The sequence below is a fragment of the Triticum aestivum genome, chromosome 6D (genome assembly GCF_018294505.1).
Source record: "Triticum aestivum cultivar Chinese Spring chromosome 6D, IWGSC CS RefSeq v2.1, whole genome shotgun sequence".
Classification (NCBI taxonomy): Eukaryota; Viridiplantae; Streptophyta; class Magnoliopsida; order Poales; family Poaceae; genus Triticum; species Triticum aestivum.
Window position 1 is genome coordinate 177,875,958 of NC_057811.1, and position 7,868 is coordinate 177,883,825.

The 7,868-nt window shown below is 41.1% G+C and overlaps 1 pseudogene; it reads right to left on the reverse strand.

Annotated features, from left to right (window-relative positions):
* Positions 1-2,016: 2,016 nt before the first annotated feature.
* On the reverse strand, positions 2,017-3,966 carry LOC123142555 (uncharacterized; annotated as a pseudogene).
* Between the last annotated feature and the right edge of the window lie 3,902 nt (positions 3,967-7,868).

Below are 7,868 nucleotides of genomic sequence, written 5' to 3' on the forward strand. Positions count from 1 at the left end.
TAGGAGATCAACCAAATTCATTGATTAGGAAGGCAAGAATACAAAGGAGGCCCAAGCAGGCAAGGCACCAGTTAAGGACACTGATGCAAAAAAAGACATAAAATTACAATCAGCAATGGTCAAAAGGGATATTAGCACCGGCCAAGGATGTGTTTGGTTAGAGGGAGATATTAAGGTGGATATGGGCATCCCTGTCCAGCTGGATAAGGATAGCCAATTTTTCTGTTTGGTTGTGTGGATAAAGTTAGCCCATATTTTGTTTGGTCAGAAGGATGAATCGGTTTGGTTGTGGGTGAGGCTAGCCCATTTTTCAATATGAGGCAATCAAATATGATACAAGAACATTTGTAGAAAGAAGAAATCATACCCAAACAAACTCACCAGTAGTACAAGCTTAATGTTAACTTCAATACACATCATAGTTCAAGATTTCCATATGTAAAACACAAGTGCATAGAGCACATAGTTCGACATTCCATATAGTACTAGATCAAATCTATATAGTTATACAACCCATGCATAGTTCAATATTTTGGTTGTAATCAAAAGAACAAGTCCATACAACCCATAGCTCCATTGTTTTGGTTGTCATCAAAAGCATAAAGTTAAACACCCATATAAAATCAGCATGCTTCAGCTTCAGGAAAGGTACTCTTCACATACCTAGAGACCCAAAACTTTCTTTGAACACCCCCTAGGACCTTGGATGTCGTTGCAACACGAGGATTGTAAACCAAATAGGCATAGTAATGACCAAGGGAATCCATATCAAAGCCAGGGAGTTCTTTCATCTCATCCCAAAGACCATCAATGGCAGGGTTGACGTCGCTAGCAAGTTTCTGAATGGCAACAACAAGCCTTTCACTTGAAGCCATTATGGTTGCAACCATCCTATCTTCTACAAAAGGATTAGTTTGGCTTTCTTCAACTTGGGAGCGGCTGACTCATCACAAGTGTGTGATTGGGCAACCTCTTCATTCGAGGCAGTAGCTTTGTTGGTTTTCTGTTCTTCAAGATCAATCACCTCCATCGCAAAAGGGTCACTTGAGCCTTTTGCATATTGCCCCGTAGTCATGCCTGCTCCAACGATAACCATCATCTCCTCATAATGTTTAATAGGCTTGTTCAGGAAGGGTTCATCTTCTTTGTGGTCCTTTGTAAACAAAAGTAATCATTTCAGCAAGGAATGTGAGTATAAATAAATTTCGGCAAGTTATAATGCATGAAAGAAATCATTTCAGCAAGAATTTGGCTATAAAAGCTCATTTCGGCAACTAACATGGAGTATACATAAGGTCCAGCAAGTGGTAATGCATAAAAGAACTTATTTCAGCAAGAATTGGGCTATAAAAGTACTCATTTCAGCAAGGAAATGGAGTATAAAAAAGTTCCAGCAAGGAAATGGAGTATAAAAAAGTTCCAGCAAGTGATAGTGCATGAAAGAAATCATTACAGCAAGTAGTAGGAGATATGTAAACAATTTCAACAACTATTTTACATTAGAAAACTCATTTCAGCAAGTATTTTGGACAAATGGAACCAATTCCAGCAAGTACTAAAGGGCAGAAAATAGATACCTTAATATAGTTTGTGTAATGCTCATGATCAAGAACAATCATAAAGTTATCTTCATCCCAAAGTGCACCACTCAATGATTTGAGGTGCCCTATCTGTTTATACTTCCTTTTCCACGTCCTTGTGTGATTTGTGATGTGGGTTCCAATCAAGTCGGTGCGGTGAAAATGTTCATTCATAGCAGTGGCACAACCATTCCAGTGGACATTCTTGAAGGAGGTACCTGGTCTATGGCCACCAGTCACCAAACCAGGTAGATGGGCTAGCATGTATGATGACATGGTAGGTGTCCATGAGATTTGCCTAGCAGCCATATCCTACAATTTCACCAAGCACATCAGCAAGTATTTGGAGAGAAAGAACCAAATCAGCAAGCAATTTCAGCGTAAAGAATTAAATTGGGACATGTATTTGAAGAGAAAGAAGCAATTCCATAAGATTTCAACATAAAGAATTAAATTTCAGCAAGTCCTTGCCTAAAATTAGCCGTGTATGCAAATAGTTTTGTCGGTCTTCCCACATTTGATCAGCAAGTCCTTGCCTAAAATTAGCCCTGTATGCATGTTCTTGTGCTTGTCCAGTTGATGATGAGGTATGAGTGATATTGGCCACCCATTCATCCTCGGGTATGATATATTCATCAATCCCATCATTTAAAACCCAGTTCTGAATAGTGCAAAGAGCCACAACAATGTCTACTTGAGTAGGATAAACAAAGAATGGAGTGGCGACATCAATGATTTTGAATCTTCTCTTCAATGACCCAAATGCCCGTTCTATAGTTGTGCGAAGAGAAGAATGCCTAAGGTTGAACAGCTCCATCTTATTTTGCACAGGATTGTTTCCCCACTCATTTAAATGGTACCTCACGCCACGAAAAGGAGGCAAGAAGCCTGGTTTGGCTCCATATCCGGCATCAACTAGATAAAATTTTTCTAAATACGAGGAGCATTTGGGTTACTTACATATATATCAAAATCCCATTGACAACATGTATCTACATGGTTAATCTATTACCTTGTGGGACACGTAGACCATTTTCACGTCCTAAAGCATCGCGTAAAACTACAGCATCATGCGCTGTTCCCTCCCTACCGGCCAACACATATGCGAATCGAAGATCAAAATCAACAGCCGCCATCACATTTTGAGTAGTATATTTATTTCTACCATGAAAGGCAGCCTCCATATCAGGTGTAACAGAGGCACGTACATGTGTACCATCAATAGCTCCAATACAATCCTATTAAGTGGAAATAAAAACCAAAATTTAGGATCTAAACAGATTTGTGCCTACACTGACAAAATGTAGTTGTCACTCGGTGTCATACCTTAAAGTATGGATCCCACCGATGGTTTCCTTCTATTTTCTTTTGGGTCCCCAATAAAGGCTTCCTAATAAGTTCATATCGAAGCTCACCAATTGCATGGAGTACTTTTCTAAAATAGCGGCTAACAACTTCACCAGATCTATCAAAATTCCCACCAATTACCCTATTTCAAACGTTGTGACCAACGGTGTGCAAAAACATTGCTACTTGCTGCTCAATGGACATATGGATTGTGTCCTTTAGCAAATGGCGATCTCTAAAGAGTTGACAAAACCGAAAGAAAGGTGCTCTCCGAAGCCTAAGCATGTTCACAAAAGTTGTGTCATTCTTCCATACTTTGTTATCAAAGTACTCTCTTCTCATCCTATCTCTCTCATCAATTGGGGCATATGTAATTGCTTCTCTCCTTTTTCTTTTTCTAGATTGGACAACCAAAGCTATCATATTGATAAACCATTGTGCTACTGCCGCACAAATTAACATCTTTGTTTTTTCTGTCCATCTACAATGCAATGGTACAAATGAAATTACTCCATCAATAACGAATTGTATTACTTTAACAAAAGCAACTCAGCATGCACATCATCAGTCAAGCAGTACATACGAGGAACATTTGGTTTTACTAGTAATCAAGTTACCACTGATCTTGGAGAGAAAATCAAAGAGAAGAGGAAGATGTAGCCCCTGACTTCACCATGTCGTTCCCCTTTTAGCTCCTGTATGAAAAACAAATCAAACATCAGCACACACACACACACACACCACACAAGTTTACACCAGCAGCACCATGTACAGCCCCAGCAACATGCCCAGCTGCTCCTGTACGCAAGTACACATCACACACACGTTCACACCACCACCACCAGCTCATGTACACAAGCACGCCCGCGCAGTTTGCCAGCTTCCTGCATCTGCTACCCGCGCGCGAGGCGCATCTGCTGCCGCACTGCCCTTGCCTCTATCTCCAGCGCCGCCCCTGCATCTACCTCCCGCGCCACGCCCAGCTACGGCTGCCGATGGCACCACGCCCAGCTATGGCAACCGCTGCTGCTGCACCCATCACCGGCTGCCGCCACCGCACCCATCTGCGGCAGCCGTCGCCGCGGAAATCTCAAACGGAGGACTAAGCATGTTCACAAAAGTTGTGTCATTCTTCCATACTCCGTTATCAAAGTACTCTCTTCTCATCCTATCTCTAAACTTGCTTAGGCTTCAGAGAGCACCTTTCTTTCGGTTTTGTCAACTATTTAGAGATTGCAATTTGCTAAAGGATACAATCCATATGTCCATTGAGCAGCAAGTAGCAATGTTTTTGCACACCGTTGGTTACAACGTTCAGAATAGGGTAACTGGTGGGAATATTGGTAGATCTGGTGAAGTTGTTAGCCGCTATTTCAAAAAAGTACTCAATGCAGTTGGTGAGCTTCAAGATGAACTTATTAGGAAGCCTCATTGGGGATCCAAAAGAAAATAGAAGGAAACCATCGGTGGGTTCCATATTTTAAGGTATGACACCGAGTGGCAACTACATTTTGTCAGTGTACGCAAGAATCTGTTTAGATCCTAAATTTTGGTTTTCATTTCCACTTAATAGGATTGTATTGGAGCTATTGATGGTACACTTGTACGTGCCTCTGTTACACCTGATATGGAGGCTGGCTTTCGTGGTAGAAAGAAATATACTACTCAAAATGTGATGGCGGCTGTTGATTTTGATCTTCGATTCGCATATGTGTTGGCCAGTTGGGAGGGAACAACGCATGATGTTGTAGTATTACGCGATGCTTTAGGACGTGAAAATGGTCTACGTGTCCCACAAGGTAATCCTTGATAACGCCACTCCATTCTTTCTTTATCCTGCTCAAGTAGACATTATTGTGGCTCTTTGCATTATTCAGAATTGGGTTTTAAATGATGGGATTGATGAATATATCATACCCGAGGATGAATGGGTGGCCAATATCCTCATGCTTTATCATCAACTGGCCAAGCACAAGAACATGCATACATGGCTAATTTTAGGCAAGGACTTGCTGATCAAATGTGGGAAGACCGAAAAAACTATTTGCATACATGGCTAATTTTAGGCAAGGACTTGCTGAAATTCAATTCTTTATGTTGAAATACTTACAGAATTGCTTGTTTCTCTTCAAATACATGTCCCAATTTAATTCTTTATGTTGAAATTGCTTGCTGATTTGGTTCTTTCTCTACAAATACTTGATGATATGCTTGGTGAAATTGTAGGATATGGCTGCTAGGCAATCTCATGGACACCTACCATGTCATCATACGTGCTAGCCCATCTATGTGGTTTGGTGACTGGTGGCCATAGACCAGGTACCACCTTCAAGAATGTCCACTGGAATGGTTGTGCCACTGCTATGAATGAATATTTTCAGCGCACCGACTGGATTGGAACCCACATCACAAGTCACACACGGACGTGGAGAAGGAAGTATAAACAGATAGTGCACTTCAAATCATTGAGTGGTGCACTTTGGGATGAAGATAACTTTATGATTGTTCTTGATCATGAGCATTACACAAACCATATTAAGGTATCTATTTTTCTACCCTTTAGTACTTGCTGGAATTGGTTCCATTTGTCCAAAATACTTGCTGAAATGAGTTTTCTAACGTAAAATAGTTGTTGAAATTGGTTACATATCTCCTAATACTTGCTGTAATGATTTCTTTCATCCACTATCACTTGCTGGAACTTTTTTATACTCCATTTCCTTGCTGGAATGAGTACTTTTATAGCCCAATTCTCGCTGCAACAAAGTTCTTTTATGCATTACCACTTGCTGGACCTTATGTATACTCCTTGTTAGTTGCTGAAATGAGCTTTTATAGCCAAATTCTTGCTGAAATGAGTTCTTTCATGCATTATAACTTGCTGGAATTTATTTATACTCACATTCCTTGCTGAAACCATTACTTTTGTTTACAAAGGACCACAAAGAAGATGAACCCTTCCTGAACAAGCCTATTAAATATTATGGGGAGATGATGGTTATCGTTCGAGCAGGCATGACTATCGGGCAATATGCAAAAGGCTCAAGTGACCCTTTTGTGATGGAGGTGATTGATCTTGAAGAACAGAAAACCAACAAAGCTGCTGCCTCGAATGAAGAGGTTGCCCAATCACACACTTGTGATGAGTCAGCCGCTCCCAAGTTGAAGAAAGCCAAAACTAATCCTTCTTTAGAATATAGGATGGTTGCAAGCATACTGGCATCAAGTGAAAGGCTTGTTGTTGCCATTGAGAAACTTGCTAGCGATGTCAACCCCACCGTTGATGGTCTTTGGGATGAGATGAAAGAACTCCCTGGCTTAGATGTTGATTCACTTGCTAATTACTATGCCTATTTGGTTAACAATCCTCGTGTTACAACGACATTGAAGGTCCGTAGGGGTGTTCAAAGAAAGGTTTGGGTCTCTAGGTATGTGAATAGTACCTTTCCTGAAGCTGAAGCATGCTGATTTTATATGGGTGTTTAACTTTATGCTTTTGATGACAACCAAAACAATGGAGCTATGGGTTGTATGGACTTGTTCTTTTGATTACAACCAAAATATCATACTATTCATGGGTTATATAACTATATAGATTTGATCTAGTACTATATGGAATGTCGAACTATGTGCTCGATGCACTTGTGTTTTACATATGGAAATGTTGAACTATGATGTGTATTGAAGTTAACACTTAGCTTGTACTACTGATGAGTTTGTTTGGGTATGATTGCTTCTTTCTACAAATGTTATTGTATCATGTTTGATTGCCTCGTATTGAAAAATGGGCTAGCCTCACCCACCAACCAAACCGAAAAATGGCTATCCCCAACCATGATTCATCCTTCTGACCAAACAAAATATGGGCTAACTTTATCCACACAACCAAACAGAAAAATTGGGTATCCCTATCCAGCTGGATAGGGATGCCCATATACACCTCAACATCTCCTTCTAACCAAACACATCCCAAACCGAGTATATCCCAGGAACTGGAGCTGGTACGCCGACTTAGCGTTGTACATGCCATCGTGGGTGAAATACCATTTTATTTGGTCTGGCTGGTCTGCCACCAGTACCACGGTATCCAGGAGGGCAGCAAGTTCAGTGAGCTCCAGTTGTAACACAAATGGGAGGCCAGGAGCAAGGTCCTGAAGCCATTTTTCCTCATGCAAGGCCTCTGTAAGTGCATCTGCTGCCACCCCTAGTTGATTTTGAAGTATTGACGACAAACTTGGTTGAGGGACTAATGTGTTTGTGATATTCACAAGAGAACACAGGTAGAAGCCCCTATTGATTCGCTTTACCCATCGAAGATGACCCCTAAAAATGTATTAAGACATTGAAGACAATGGTGGAGGGCGAAGACATTCGTTTCGAAGATAATGACACGAGAAGACATTCGTTTGAAGACAATGGAGCGCAAAGACATGGTTCTTTCGTAGTTTCATTTTCTTCTTTCCCGAGTCATACAAACCACCGAACTGTTAAGTGGGGTCGAGGTAAACAAAGTCAAAAAATTGGCGTGATGCTCAACCTAAAATCATATGTCTTCGAACAGAGACAACTCAGAGAAAATCTTATCCTGTGCTGGATGAGTCAGTTTTACTTGTAGCCCAAGTCAAGCTGCCTCGTGCGTTTGAAATCCGACCATTGGACACGCGTCAGTTGTCCATTGATCCAGGGTCATTTCGGACATATCATGTCGGGTTGGCTCCTAGCTATAAATAGCCCACCCCTCCATCATAAATTGGTGGCTGCTCTGAGTTAGTGTACGACTTTTGTCATTTGAGAGCAACCCACCTCCGAAGCCTTTGAGAGAGAAGCCTTGCGAAGACAAACCCAAAACACCCAAAGCCCAAAGTGTGTTAAGCATCACTAAAGCCTTTCTGTTCCGTGTGAACCAAAAACTTATTACACTTGAAGACTATGATCTTCCAA